Source organism: Schistocerca cancellata, chromosome 6 (genome assembly GCF_023864275.1).
Source record: "Schistocerca cancellata isolate TAMUIC-IGC-003103 chromosome 6, iqSchCanc2.1, whole genome shotgun sequence".
Lineage (NCBI taxonomy): Eukaryota > Metazoa > Arthropoda > Insecta > Orthoptera > Acrididae > Schistocerca > Schistocerca cancellata.
The window spans coordinates 614,738,763-614,752,162 of record NC_064631.1 but is presented as its reverse complement, the minus strand read 5'-3'; the positions used below and the strand labels follow the sequence as shown (position 1 = coordinate 614,752,162).

Genomic DNA, 13,400 nt, shown 5'->3' with positions numbered 1-13,400 from the left:
AAATTGAATGTAAAGAATACGTCTTTTGTAGTGGGCGTCGCTCTACTGCAGTGTCACACATGACGAATAAATAGGAAAACAGTAGAACGTCTGTGTAGGGCCATGTTTTTACCTACAGTGTCACTTGGCTGAATGTGTATAAGGCTCTGTGGCATCACTCAACACAGCCAAGTTGTCACACTAGCTGTGTATCTCTAACAAAGCTGACGTATGTCCTCACCTGGGTGACGGTTAAAACGATTTCGCCCCCGGGTGGGCTCGAACCACCAACCTTTCGGTTAACAGCCGAACGCGCTAGCCGATTGCGCCACGGAGGCCTTGACTTGTGCTGTGTATATCAACGCAGTTCGTATACCTTCTGCAGGAATCTCGCAGAATGGTAGCATCTGCTTACGCCTCTTCACATGGATAAAATGCATGCACACTGTAGCGACGCTCGTAAACGAATGACATCGCCAAGCATGACATTATACTACAAAATGCATACAAACCACTGTTCTCCCTATGCAATCAGAAAACCTCTGAGGCCAGTAGGATACTTGTTATAGGTTGTAGAACATCCCTTCCATTCAGTGTACTGCCATGTGTTAGATGCTGCTCGCGATAGCTCCGCTCCTTGCGGGAAGGTTAAAAAAATGAATGCCTTCTGTGAGGTTCGAACTCACGACCCCTGGTTTACGAGACCAGTGCTCTACCACTGAGCTAAGAAGGCGGCAGCTGCGCGTTTGTGAGCTATCCCCGAATTGTCACTTCATCATACTGAATCTTGCAGCCCTCGACCAGATAACGGATTTGGCACACAGCTGCTGCTGCTGCTGGGGGTGTCCACATTGCCGTTTTCCAAATCTCTTGACTGTTTCGCCCTTACGATCGACGACGAGCGTCGTGCCACCAAACGTTTGCGGTCTGCACAATCTTGACCTAGTGCACAGTTTGTTGGATTGCGTGGCTCGACTGCGAAATGCGCCTTTCGGCGCCTCTCTCTGGCTGCAGTATGCTGTTGTCCACAGTGGCACTGGCGTTGCCCATGGGGCTTCATGTAAGTCGACTGCTCGTCGCTCGGCCAGCAGCGGCCTACTGCAGACCGACGCTTAAGAGACACCAAATAGAAATCGACATCGAGAGACAGGCCCTGTCATATGGCACTCGCGACGTATACGCTGAAATTGAATGTAAAGAATACGTCTTTTGTAGTGGGCGTCGCTCTACTGCAGTGTCACACATGACGAATAAATAGGAAAACAGTAGAACGTCTGTGTAGGGCCATGTTTTTACCTACAGTGTCACTTGGCTGAATGTGTATAAGGCTCTGTGGCATCACTCAACACAGCCAAGTTGTCACACTAGCTGTGTATCTCTAACAAAGCTGACGTATGTCCTCACCTGGGTGACGGTTAAAACGATTTCGCCCCCGGGTGGGCTCGAACCACCAACCTTTCGGTTAACAGCCGAACGGGCTAGCCGATTGCGCCACGGAGGCCTTGACTTGTGCTGTGTATATCAACGCAGTTCGTATACCTTCTGCAGGAATCTCGCAGAATGGTAGCATCTGCTTACGCCTCTTCACATGGATAAAATGCATGCACACTGTAGCGACGCTCGTAAACGAATGACATCGCCAAGCATGACATTATACTACAAAATGCATACAAACCACTGTTCTCCCTATGCAATCAGAAAACCTCTGAGGCCAGTAGGATACTTGTTATAGGTTGTAGAACATCCCTTCCATTCAGTGTACTGCCATGTGTTAGATGCTGCTCGCGATAGCTCCGCTCCTTGCGGGAAGGTTAAAAAAATGAATGCCTTCTGTGAGGTTCGAACTCACGACCCCTGGTTTACGAGACCAGTGCTCTACCACTGAGCTAAGAAGGCGGCAGCTGCGCGTTTGTGAGCTATCCCCGAATTGTCACTTCATCATACTGAATCTTGCAGCCCTCGACCAGATAACGGATTTGGCACACAGCTGCTGCTGCTGCTGGGGGTGTCCACATTGCCGTTTTCCAAATCTCTTGACTGTTTCGCCCTTACGATCGACGACGAGCGTCGTGCCACCAAACGTTTGCGGTCTGCACAATCTTGACCTAGTGCACAGTTTGTTGGATTGCGTGGCTCGACTGCGAAATGCGCCTTTCGGCGCCTCTCTCTGGCTGCAGTATGCTGTTGTCCACAGTGGCACTGGCGTTGCCCATGGGGCTTCATGTAAGTCGACTGCTCGTCGCTCGGCCAGCAGCGGCCTACTGCAGACCGACGCTTAAGAGACACCAAATAGAAATCGACATCGAGAGACAGGCCCTGTCATATGGCACTCGCGACGTATACGCTGAAATTGAATGTAAAGAATACGTCTTTTGTAGTGGGCGTCGCTCTACTGCAGTGTCACACATGACGAATAAATAGGAAAACAGTAGAACGTCTGTGTAGGGCCATGTTTTTACCTACAGTGTCACTTGGCTGAATGTGTATAAGGCTCTGTGGCATCACTCAACACAGCCAAGTTGTCACACTAGCTGTGTATCTCTAACAAAGTTGACGTATGTCCTCACCTGGGTGACGGTTAAAACGATTTCGCCCCCGGGTGGGCTCGAACCACCAACCTTTCGGTTAACAGCCGAACGCGCTAGCCGATTGCGCCACGGAGGCCTTGACTTGTGCTGTGCATATCAACGCAGTTCGTATACCTTCTGCAGGAATCTCGCAGAATGGTAGCATCTGCTTACGCCTCTTCACATGGATAAAATGCATGCACACTGTAGCGACGCTCGTAAACGAATGACATCGCCAAGCATGACATTATACTACAAAATGCATACAAACCACTGTTCTCCCTATGCAATCAGAAAACCTCTGAGGCCAGTAGGATACTTGTTATAGGTTGTAGAACATCCCTTCCATTCAGTGTACTGCCATGTGTTAGATGCTGCTCGCGATAGCTCCGCTCCTTGCGGGAAGGTTAAAAAAATGAATGCCTTCTGTGAGGTTCGAACTCACGACCCCTGGTTTACGAGACCAGTGCTCTACCACTGAGCTAAGAAAGCGGCAGCTGCGCGTTTGTGAGCTATCCCCGAATTGTCACTTCATCATACTGAATCTTGCAGCCCTCGACCAGATAACGGATTTGGCACACAGCTGCTGCTGGGGGTGTCCACATTGCAGTTTTCCAAATCTCTTGACTGTTTCGCCCTTACGATCGACGACGAGCGTCGTGCCACCAAACGTTTGCGGTCTGCACAATCTTGACCTAGTGCACAGTTTGTTGGATTGCGTGGCTCGACTGCGAAATGCGCCTTTCGGCTCCTCTCTCTGGCTGCAGTATGCTGTTGTCCACAGTGGCACTGGCGTTGCCCATGGGGCTTCATGTAAGGCGACTGCACGTCGCTCGGCCAGCAGCGGCCTACTGCAGACCGACACTTAAGAGACACCAAATAGAAATCGACATCGAGAGACAGGCCCTGTCATATGGCACTCGCGACGTATACGCTGAAATTGAATGTAAAGAATACGTCTTTTGTAGTGGGCGTCGCTCTACTGCAGTGTCACACATGACGAATAAATAGGAAAACAGTAGAACGTCTGTGTAGGGCCATGTTTTTACCTACAGTGTCACTTGGCTGAATGTGTATAAGGCTCTGTGGCATCACTCAACACAGCCAAGTTGTCACACTAGCTGTGTATCTCTAACAAAGCTGACGTATGTCCTCACCTGGGTGACGGTTAAAACGATTTCGCCCCCGGGTGGGCTCGAACCACCAACCTTTCGGTTAACAGCCGAACGCGCTAGCCGATTGCGCCACGGAGGCCTTGACTTGTGCTGTGCATATCAACGCAGTTCGTATACCTTCTGCAGGAATCTCGCAGAATGGTAGCATCTGCTTACGCCTCTTCACATGGATAAAATGCATGCACACTGTAGCGACGCTCGTAAACGAATGACATCGCCAAGCATGACATTATACTACAAAATGCATACAAACCACTGTTCTCCCTATGCAATCAGAAAACCTCTGAGGCCAGTAGGATACTTGTTATAGGTTGTAGAACATCCCTTCCATTCAGTGTACTGCCATGTGTTAGATGCTGCTCGCGATAGCTCCGCTCCTTGCGGGAAGGTTAAAAAAATGAATGCCTTCTGTGAGGTTCGAACTCACGACCCCTGGTTTACGAGACCAGTGCTCTACCACTGAGCTAAGAAGGCGGCAGCTGCGGGTTTGTGAGCTATCCCCGAATTGTCACTTCATCATACTGAATCTTGCAGCCCTCGACCAGATAACGGATTTGGCACACAGCTGCTGCTGCTGCTGGGGGTGTCCACATTGCCGTTTTCCAAATCTCTTGACTGTTTCGCCCTTACGATCGACGACGAGCGTCGTGCCACCAAACGTTTGCGGTCTGCACAATCTTGACCTAGTGCACAGTTTGTTGGATTGCGTGGCTCGACTGCGAAATGCGCCTTTCGGCTCCTCTCTCTGGCTGCAGTATGCTGTTGTCCACAGTGGCACTGGCGTTGCCCATGGGGCTTCATGTAAGGCGACTGCACGTCGCTCGGCCAGCAGCGGCCTACTGCAGACCGACACTTAAGAGACACCAAATAGAAATCGACATCGAGAGACAGGCCCTGTCATATGGCACTCGCGACGTATACGCTGAAATTGAATGTAAAGAATACGTCTTTTGTAGTGGGCGTCGCTCTACTGCAGTGTCACACATGACGAATAAATAGGAAAACAGTAGAACGTCTGTGTAGGGCCATGTTTTTACCTACAGTGTCACTTGGCTGAATGTGCATAAGGCTCTGTGGCATCACTCAACACAGCCAAGTTGTCACACTAGCTGTGTATCTCTAACAAAGTTGACGTATGTCCTCACCTGGGTGACGGTTAAAACGATTTCGCCCCTGGGTGGGCTCGAACCACCAACCTTTCGGTTAACAGCCGAACGCGCTAGCCGATTGCGCCACGGAGGCCTTGACTTGTGCTGTGCATATCAACGCAGTTCGTATACCTTCTGCAGGAATCTCGCAGAATGGTAGCATCTGCTTACGCCTCTTCACATGGATAAAATGCATGCACACTGTAGCGACGCTCGTAAACGAATGACATCGCCAAGCATGACATTATACTACAAAATGCATACAAACCACTGTTCTCCCTATGCAATCAGAAAACCTCTGAGGCCAGTAGGATACTTGTTATAGGTTGTAGAACATCCCTTCCATTCAGTGTACTGCCATGTGTTAGATGCTGCTCGCGATAGCTCCGCTCCTTGCGGGAAGGTTAAAAAAATGAATGCCTTCTGTGAGGTTCGAACTCACGACCCCTGGTTTACGAGACCAGTGCTCTACCACTGAGCTAAGAAAGCGGCAGCTGCGCGTTTGTGAGCTATCCCCGAATTGTCACTTCATCATACTGAATCTTGCAGCCCTCGACCAGATAACGGATTTGGCACACAGCTGCTGCTGCTGCTGGGGGTGTCCACATTGCAGTTTTCCAAATCTCTTGACTGTTTCGCCCTTACGATCGACGACGAGCGTCGTGCCACCAAACGTTTGCGGTCTGCACAATCTTGACCTAGTGCACAGTTTGTTGGATTGCGTGGCTCGACTGCGAAATGCGCCTTTCGGCTCCTCTCTCTGGCTGCAGTATGCTGTTGTCCACAGTGGCACTGGCGTTGCCCATGGGGCTTCATGTAAGGCGACTGCACGTCGCTCGGCCAGCAGCGGCCTACTGCAGACCGACACTTAAGAGACACCAAATAGAAATCGACATCGAGAGACAGGCCCTGTCATATGGCACTCGCGACGTATACGCTGAAATTGAATGTAAAGAATACGTCTTTTGTAGTGGGCGTCGCTCTACTGCAGTGTCACACATGACGAATAAATAGGAAAACAGTAGAACGTCTGTGTAGGGCCATGTTTTTACCTACAGTGTCACTTGGCTGAATGTGTATAAGGCTCTGTGGCATCACTCAACACAGCCAAGTTGTCACACTAGCTGTGTATCTCTAACAAAGCTGACGTATGTCCTCACCTGGGTGACGGTTAAAACGATTTCGCCCCCGGGTGGGCTCGAACCACCAACCTTTCGGTTAACAGCCGAACGCGCTAGCCGATTGCGCCACGGAGGCCTTGACTTGTGCTGTGCATATCAACGCAGTTCGTATACCTTCTGCAGGAATCTCGCAGAATGGTAGCATCTGCTTACGCCTCTTCACATGGATAAAATGCATGCACACTGTAGCGACGCTCGTAAACGAATGACATCGCCAAGCATGACATTATACTACAAAATGCATACAAACCACTGTTCTCCCTATGCAATCAGAAAACCTCTGAGGCCAGTAGGATACTTGTTATAGGTTGTAGAACATCCCTTCCATTCAGTGTACTGCCATGTGTTAGATGCTGCTCGCGATAGCTCCGCTCCTTGCGGGAAGGTTAAAAAAATGAATGCCTTCTGTGAGGTTCGAACTCACGACCCCTGGTTTACGAGACCAGTGCTCTACCACTGAGCTAAGAAGGCGGCAGCTGCGGGTTTGTGAGCTATCCCCGAATTGTCACTTCATCATACTGAATCTTGCAGCCCTCGACCAGATAACGGATTTGGCACACAGCTGCTGCTGCTGCTGGGGGTGTCCACATTGCCGTTTTCCAAATCTCTTGACTGTTTCGCCCTTACGATCGACGACGAGCGTCGTGCCACCAAACGTTTGCGGTCTGCACAATCTTGACCTAGTGCACAGTTTGTTGGATTGCGTGGCTCGACTGCGAAATGCGCCTTTCGGCTCCTCTCTCTGGCTGCAGTATGCTGTTGTCCACAGTGGCACTGGCGTTGCCCATGGGGCTTCATGTAAGGCGACTGCACGTCGCTCGGCCAGCAGCGGCCTACTGCAGACCGACACTTAAGAGACACCAAATAGAAATCGACATCGAGAGACAGGCCCTGTCATATGGCACTCGCGACGTATACGCTGAAATTGAATGTAAAGAATACGTCTTTTGTAGTGGGCGTCGCTCTACTGCAGTGTCACACATGACGAATAAATAGGAAAACAGTAGAACGTCTGTGTAGGGCCATGTTTTTACCTACAGTGTCACTTGGCTGAATGTGTATAAGGCTCTGTGGCATCACTCAACACAGCCAAGTTGTCACACTAGCTGTGTATCTCTAACAAAGTTGACGTATGTCCTCACCTGGGTGACGGTTAAAACGATTTCGCCCCTGGGTGGGCTCGAACCACCAACCTTTCGGTTAACAGCCGAACGCGCTAGCCGATTGCGCCACGGAGGCCTTGACTTGTGCTGTGCATATCAACGCAGTTCGTATACCTTCTGCAGGAATCTCGCAGAATGGTAGCATCTGCTTACGCCTCTTCACATGGATAAAATGCATGCACACTGTAGCGACGCTCGTAAACGAATGACATCGCCAAGCATGACATTATACTACAAAATGCATACAAACCACTGTTCTCCCTATGCAATCAGAAAACCTCTGAGGCCAGTAGGATACTTGTTATAGGTTGTAGAACATCCCTTCCATTCAGTGTACTGCCATGTGTTAGATGCTGCTCGCGATAGCTCCGCTCCTTGCGGGAAGGTTAAAAAAATGAATGCCTTCTGTGAGGTTCGAACTCACGACCCCTGGTTTACGAGACCAGTGCTCTACCACTGAGCTAAGAAAGCGGCAGCTGCGCGTTTGTGAGCTATCCCCGAATTGTCACTTCATCATACTGAATCTTGCAGCCCTCGACCAGATAACGGATTTGGCACACAGCTGCTGCTGGGGGTGTCCACATTGCAGTTTTCCAAATCTCTTGACTGTTTCGCCCTTACGATCGACGACGAGCGTCGTGCCACCAAACGTTTGCGGTCTGCACAATCTTGACCTAGTGCACAGTTTGTTGGATTGCGTGGCTCGACTGCGAAATGCGCCTTTCGGCTCCTCTCTCTGGCTGCAGTATGCTGTTGTCCACAGTGGCACTGGCGTTGCCCATGGGGCTTCATGTAAGGCGACTGCACGTCGCTCGGCCAGCAGCGGCCTACTGCAGACCGACACTTAAGAGACACCAAATAGAAATCGACATCGAGAGACAGGCCCTGTCATATGGCACTCGCGACGTATACGCTGAAATTGAATGTAAAGAATACGTCTTTTGTAGTGGGCGTCGCTCTACTGCAGTGTCACACATGACGAATAAATAGGAAAACAGTAGAACGTCTGTGTAGGGCCATGTTTTTACCTACAGTGTCACTTGGCTGAATGTGTATAAGGCTCTGTGGCATCACTCAACACAGCCAAGTTGTCACACTAGCTGTGTATCTCTAACAAAGCTGACGTATGTCCTCACCTGGGTGACGGTTAAAACGATTTCGCCCCCGGGTGGGCTCGAACCACCAACCTTTCGGTTAACAGCCGAACGCGCTAGCCGATTGCGCCACGGAGGCCTTGACTTGTGCTGTGCATATCAACGCAGTTCGTATACCTTCTGCAGGAATCTCGCAGAATGGTAGCATCTGCTTACGCCTCTTCACATGGATAAAATGCATGCACACTGTAGCGACGCTCGTAAACGAATGACATCGCCAAGCATGACATTATACTACAAAATGCATACAAACCACTGTTCTCCCTATGCAATCAGAAAACCTCTGAGGCCAGTAGGATACTTGTTATAGGTTGTAGAACATCCCTTCCATTCAGTGTACTGCCATGTGTTAGATGCTGCTCGCGATAGCTCCGCTCCTTGCGGGAAGGTTAAAAAAATGAATGCCTTCTGTGAGGTTCGAACTCACGACCCCTGGTTTACGAGACCAGTGCTCTACCACTGAGCTAAGAAGGCGGCAGCTGCGGGTTTGTGAGCTATCCCCGAATTGTCACTTCATCATACTGAATCTTGCAGCCCTCGACCAGATAACGGATTTGGCACACAGCTGCTGCTGCTGCTGGGGGTGTCCACATTGCCGTTTTCCAAATCTCTTGACTGTTTCGCCCTTACGATCGACGACGAGCGTCGTGCCACCAAACGTTTGCGGTCTGCACAATCTTGACCTAGTGCACAGTTTGTTGGATTGCGTGGCTCGACTGCGAAATGCGCCTTTCGGCTCCTCTCTCTGGCTGCAGTATGCTGTTGTCCACAGTGGCACTGGCGTTGCCCATGGGGCTTCATGTAAGGCGACTGCACGTCGCTCGGCCAGCAGCGGCCTACTGCAGACCGACACTTAAGAGACACCAAATAGAAATCGACATCGAGAGACAGGCCCTGTCATATGGCACTCGCGACGTATACGCTGAAATTGAATGTAAAGAATACGTCTTTTGTAGTGGGCGTCGCTCTACTGCAGTGTCACACACGACGAATAAATAGGAAAACAGTAGAACGTCTGTGTAGGGCCATGTTTTTACCTACAGTGTCACTTGGCTGAATGTGTATAAGGCTCTGTGGCATCACTCAACACAGCCAAGTTGTCACACTAGCTGTGTATCTCTAACAAAGCTGACGTATGTCCTCACCTGGGTGACGGTTAAAACGATTTCGCCCCCGGGTGGGCTCGAACCACCAACCTTTCGGTTAACAGCCGAACGCGCTAGCCGATTGCGCCACGGAGGCCTTGACTTGTGCTGTGTATATCAACGCAGTTCGTATACCTTCTGCAGGAATCTCGCAGAATGGTAGCATCTGCTTACGCCTCTTCACATGGATAAAATGCATGCACACTGTAGCGACGCTCGTAAACGAATGACATCGCCAAGCATGACATTATACTACAAAATGCATACAAACCACTGTTCTCCCTATGCAATCAGAAAACCTCTGAGGCCAGTAGGATACTTGTTATAGGTTGTAGAACATCCCTTCCATTCAGTGTACTGCCATGTGTTAGATGCTGCTCGCGATAGCTCCGCTCCTTGCGGGAAGGTTAAAAAAATGAATGCCTTCTGTGAGGTTCGAACTCACGACCCCTGGTTTACGAGACCAGTGCTCTACCACTGAGCTAAGAAGGCGGCAGCTGCGCGTTTGTGAGCTATCCCCGAATTGTCACTTCATCATACTGAATCTTGCAGCCCTCGACCAGATAACGGATTTGGCACACAGCTGCTGCTGCTGCTGGGGGTGTCCACATTGCCGTTTTCCAAATCTCTTGACTGTTTCGCCCTTACGATCGACGACGAGCGTCGTGCCACCAAACGTTTGCGGTCTGCACAATCTTGACCTAGTGCACAGTTTGTTGGATTGCGTGGCTCGACTGCGAAATGCGCCTTTCGGCGCCTCTCTCTGGCTGCAGTATGCTGTTGTCCACAGTGGCACTGGCGTTGCCCATGGGGCTTCATGTAAGTCGACTGCACGTCGCTCGGCCAGCAGTGGCCTACTGCAGACCGACGCTTAAGAGACACCAAATAGAAATCGACATCGAGAGACAGGCCCTGTCATATGGCACTCGCGACGTATACGCTGAAATTGAATGTAAAGAATACGTCTTTTGTAGTGGGCGTCGCTCTACTGCAGTGTCACACACGACGAATAAATAGGAAAACAGTAGAACGTCTGTGTAGGGCCATGTTTTTACCTACAGTGTCACTTGGCTGAATGTGTATAAGGCTCTGTGGCATCACTCAACACAGCCAAGTTGTCACACTAGCTGTGTATCTCTAACAAAGCTGACGTATGTCCTCACCTGGGTGACGGTTAAAACGATTTCGCCCCCGGGTGGGCTCGAACCACCAACCTTTCGGTTAACAGCCGAACGCGCTAGCCGATTGCGCCACGGAGGCCTTGACTTGTGCTGTGTATATCAACGCAGTTCGTATACCTTCTGCAGGAATCTCGCAGAATGGTAGCATCTGCTTACGCCTCTTCACATGGATAAAATGCATGCACACTGTAGCGACGCTCGTAAACGAATGACATCGCCAAGCATGACATTATACTACAAAATGCATACAAACCACTGTTCTCCCTATGCAATCAGAAAACCTCTGAGGCCAGTAGGATACTTGTTATAGGTTGTAGAACATCCCTTCCATTCAGTGTACTGCCATGTGTTAGATGCTGCTCGCGATAGCTCCGCTCCTTGCGGGAAGGTTAAAAAAATGAATGCCTTCTGTGAGGTTCGAACTCACGACCCCTGGTTTACGAGACCAGTGCTCTACCACTGAGCTAAGAAGGCGGCAGCTGCGCGTTTGTGAGCTATCCCCGAATTGTCACTTCATCATACTGAATCTTGCAGCCCTCGACCAGATAACGGATTTGGCACACAGCTGGTGCTGCTGCTGGGGGTGTCCACATTGCCGTTTTCCAAATCTCTTGACTGTTTCGCCCTTACGATCGACGACGAGCGTCGTGCCACCAAACGTTTGCGGTCTGCACAATCTTGACCTAGTGCACAGTTTGTTGGATTGCGTGGCTCGACTGCGAAATGCGCCTTTCGGCGCCTCTCTCTGGCTGCAGTATGCTGTTGTCCACAGTGGCACTGGCGTTGCCCATGGGGCTTCATGTAAGTCGACTGCTCGTCGCTCGGCCAGCAGCGGCCTACTGCAGACCGACGCTTAAGAGACACCAAATAGAAATCGACATCGAGAGACAGGCCCTGTCATATGGCACTCGCGACGTATACGCTGAAATTGAATGTAAAGAATACGTCTTTTGTAGTGGGCGTCGCTCTACTGCAGTGTCACACATGACGAATAAATAGGAAAACAGTAGAACGTCTGTGTAGGGCCATGTTTTTACCTACAGTGTCACTTGGCTGAATGTGTATAAGGCTCTGTGGCATCACTCAACACAGCCAAGTTGTCACACTAGCTGTGTATCTCTAACAAAGTTGACGTATGTCCTCACCTGGGTGACGGTTAAAACGATTTCGCCCCCGGGTGGGCTCGAACCACCAACCTTTCGGTTAACAGCCGAACGCGCTAGCCGATTGCGCCACGGAGGCCTTGACTTGTGCTGTGCATATCAACGCAGTTCGTATACCTTCTGCAGGAATCTCGCAGAATGGTAGCATCTGCTTACGCCTCTTCACATGGATAAAATGCATGCACACTGTAGCGACGCTCGTAAACGAATGACATCGCCAAGCATGACATTATACTACAAAATGCATACAAACCACTGTTCTCCCTATGCAATCAGAAAACCTCTGAGGCCAGTAGGATACTTGTTATAGGTTGTAGAACATCCCTTCCATTCAGTGTACTGCCATGTGTTAGATGCTGCTCGCGATAGCTCCGCTCCTTGCGGGAAGGTTAAAAAAATGAATGCCTTCTGTGAGGTTCGAACTCACGACCCCTGGTTTACGAGACCAGTGCTCTACCACTGAGCTAAGAAAGCGGCAGCTGCGCGTTTGTGAGCTATCCCCGAATTGTCACTTCATCATACTGAATCTTGCAGCCCTCGACCAGATAACGGATTTGGCACACAGCTGCTGCTGCTGCTGGGGGTGTCCACATTGCCGTTTTCCAAATCTCTTGACTGTTTCGCCCTTACGATCGACGACGAGCGTCGTGCCACCAAACGTTTGCGGTCTGCACAATCTTGACCTAGTGCACAGTTTGTTGGATTGCGTGGCTCGACTGCGAAATGCGCCTTTCGGCTCCTCTCTCTGGCTGCAGTATGCTGTTGTCCACAGTGGCACTGGCGTTGCCCATGGGGCTTCATGTAAGGCGACTGCACGTCGCTCGGCCAGCAGCGGCCTACTGCAGACCGACACTTAAGAGACACCAAATAGAAATCGACATCGAGAGACAGGCCCTGTCATATGGCACTCGCGACGTATACGCTGAAATTGAATGTAAAGAATACGTCTTTTGTAGTGGGCGTCGCTCTACTGCAGTGTCACACATGACGAATAAATAGGAAAACAGTAGAACGTCTGTGTAGGGCCATGTTTTTACCTACAGTGTCACTTGGCTGAATGTGTATAAGGCTCTGTGGCATCACTCAACACAGCCAAGTTGTCACACTAGCTGTGTATCTCTAACAAAGCTGACGTATGTCCTCACCTGGGTGACGGTTAAAACGATTTCGCCCCCGGGTGGGCTCGAACCACCAACCTTTCGGTTAACAGCCGAACGCGCTAGCCGATTGCGCCACGGAGGCCTTGACTTGTGCTGTGCATATCAACGCAGTTCGTATACCTTCTGCAGGAATCTCGCAGAATGGTAGCATCTGCTTACGCCTCTTCACATGGATAAAATGCATGCACACTGTAGCGACGCTCGTAAACGAATGACATCGCCAAGCATGACATTATACTACAAAATGCATACAAACCACTGTTCTCCCTATGCAATCAGAAAACCTCTGAGGCCAGTAGGATACTTGTTATAGGTTGTAGAACATCCCTTCCATTCAGTGTACTGCCATGTGTTAGATGCTGCTCGCGATAGCTCCGCTCCTTG

The 13,400-nt window shown here is 50.3% G+C and overlaps 23 non-coding genes across 23 annotated transcripts; all 23 read right to left on the bottom strand.

The window, feature by feature from the left end:
• Nucleotides 1-243: 243 nt before the first annotated feature.
• On the bottom strand, nt 244-317 carry Trnan-guu (transfer RNA asparagine (anticodon GUU)). Its single transcript has one exon. It is a non-coding gene; the product is annotated as a tRNA-Asn (tRNA).
• A 323-nt stretch (nt 318-640) lies between these two features.
• On the bottom strand, nt 641-712 carry Trnat-cgu (transfer RNA threonine (anticodon CGU)). The gene has a single exon. It is a non-coding gene; the product is annotated as a tRNA-Thr (tRNA).
• Nucleotides 713-1,406: 694 nt separating this feature from the next.
• Nucleotides 1,407-1,480, bottom strand: Trnan-guu (transfer RNA asparagine (anticodon GUU)). Its single transcript has one exon. It is a non-coding gene; the product is annotated as a tRNA-Asn (tRNA).
• Nucleotides 1,481-1,803: 323 nt separating this feature from the next.
• Trnat-cgu (transfer RNA threonine (anticodon CGU)) lies at nt 1,804-1,875 on the bottom strand. The gene has a single exon. It is a non-coding gene; the product is annotated as a tRNA-Thr (tRNA).
• A 694-nt stretch (nt 1,876-2,569) lies between these two features.
• Trnan-guu (transfer RNA asparagine (anticodon GUU)) lies at nt 2,570-2,643 on the bottom strand. The gene has a single exon. It is a non-coding gene; the product is annotated as a tRNA-Asn (tRNA).
• A 323-nt stretch (nt 2,644-2,966) lies between these two features.
• Trnat-cgu (transfer RNA threonine (anticodon CGU)) lies at nt 2,967-3,038 on the bottom strand. The gene has a single exon. It is a non-coding gene; the product is annotated as a tRNA-Thr (tRNA).
• A 688-nt stretch (nt 3,039-3,726) lies between these two features.
• On the bottom strand, nt 3,727-3,800 carry Trnan-guu (transfer RNA asparagine (anticodon GUU)). The gene has a single exon. It is a non-coding gene; the product is annotated as a tRNA-Asn (tRNA).
• Nucleotides 3,801-4,123: 323 nt separating this feature from the next.
• Trnat-cgu (transfer RNA threonine (anticodon CGU)) lies at nt 4,124-4,195 on the bottom strand. The gene has a single exon. It is a non-coding gene; the product is annotated as a tRNA-Thr (tRNA).
• Nucleotides 4,196-4,889: 694 nt separating this feature from the next.
• Nucleotides 4,890-4,963, bottom strand: Trnan-guu (transfer RNA asparagine (anticodon GUU)). Its single transcript has one exon. It is a non-coding gene; the product is annotated as a tRNA-Asn (tRNA).
• Nucleotides 4,964-5,286: 323 nt separating this feature from the next.
• Trnat-cgu (transfer RNA threonine (anticodon CGU)) lies at nt 5,287-5,358 on the bottom strand. Its single transcript has one exon. It is a non-coding gene; the product is annotated as a tRNA-Thr (tRNA).
• Nucleotides 5,359-6,052: 694 nt separating this feature from the next.
• Trnan-guu (transfer RNA asparagine (anticodon GUU)) lies at nt 6,053-6,126 on the bottom strand. The gene has a single exon. It is a non-coding gene; the product is annotated as a tRNA-Asn (tRNA).
• A 323-nt stretch (nt 6,127-6,449) lies between these two features.
• Trnat-cgu (transfer RNA threonine (anticodon CGU)) lies at nt 6,450-6,521 on the bottom strand. Its single transcript has one exon. It is a non-coding gene; the product is annotated as a tRNA-Thr (tRNA).
• Nucleotides 6,522-7,215: 694 nt separating this feature from the next.
• Nucleotides 7,216-7,289, bottom strand: Trnan-guu (transfer RNA asparagine (anticodon GUU)). The gene has a single exon. It is a non-coding gene; the product is annotated as a tRNA-Asn (tRNA).
• A 323-nt stretch (nt 7,290-7,612) lies between these two features.
• Trnat-cgu (transfer RNA threonine (anticodon CGU)) lies at nt 7,613-7,684 on the bottom strand. Its single transcript has one exon. It is a non-coding gene; the product is annotated as a tRNA-Thr (tRNA).
• A 688-nt stretch (nt 7,685-8,372) lies between these two features.
• Nucleotides 8,373-8,446, bottom strand: Trnan-guu (transfer RNA asparagine (anticodon GUU)). Its single transcript has one exon. It is a non-coding gene; the product is annotated as a tRNA-Asn (tRNA).
• Nucleotides 8,447-8,769: 323 nt separating this feature from the next.
• Trnat-cgu (transfer RNA threonine (anticodon CGU)) lies at nt 8,770-8,841 on the bottom strand. Its single transcript has one exon. It is a non-coding gene; the product is annotated as a tRNA-Thr (tRNA).
• Nucleotides 8,842-9,535: 694 nt separating this feature from the next.
• On the bottom strand, nt 9,536-9,609 carry Trnan-guu (transfer RNA asparagine (anticodon GUU)). Its single transcript has one exon. It is a non-coding gene; the product is annotated as a tRNA-Asn (tRNA).
• A 323-nt stretch (nt 9,610-9,932) lies between these two features.
• On the bottom strand, nt 9,933-10,004 carry Trnat-cgu (transfer RNA threonine (anticodon CGU)). The gene has a single exon. It is a non-coding gene; the product is annotated as a tRNA-Thr (tRNA).
• A 694-nt stretch (nt 10,005-10,698) lies between these two features.
• On the bottom strand, nt 10,699-10,772 carry Trnan-guu (transfer RNA asparagine (anticodon GUU)). Its single transcript has one exon. It is a non-coding gene; the product is annotated as a tRNA-Asn (tRNA).
• Nucleotides 10,773-11,095: 323 nt separating this feature from the next.
• On the bottom strand, nt 11,096-11,167 carry Trnat-cgu (transfer RNA threonine (anticodon CGU)). Its single transcript has one exon. It is a non-coding gene; the product is annotated as a tRNA-Thr (tRNA).
• Nucleotides 11,168-11,861: 694 nt separating this feature from the next.
• Nucleotides 11,862-11,935, bottom strand: Trnan-guu (transfer RNA asparagine (anticodon GUU)). Its single transcript has one exon. It is a non-coding gene; the product is annotated as a tRNA-Asn (tRNA).
• Nucleotides 11,936-12,258: 323 nt separating this feature from the next.
• Trnat-cgu (transfer RNA threonine (anticodon CGU)) lies at nt 12,259-12,330 on the bottom strand. The gene has a single exon. It is a non-coding gene; the product is annotated as a tRNA-Thr (tRNA).
• A 694-nt stretch (nt 12,331-13,024) lies between these two features.
• Nucleotides 13,025-13,098, bottom strand: Trnan-guu (transfer RNA asparagine (anticodon GUU)). Its single transcript has one exon. It is a non-coding gene; the product is annotated as a tRNA-Asn (tRNA).
• Between the last annotated feature and the right edge of the window lie 302 nt (nt 13,099-13,400).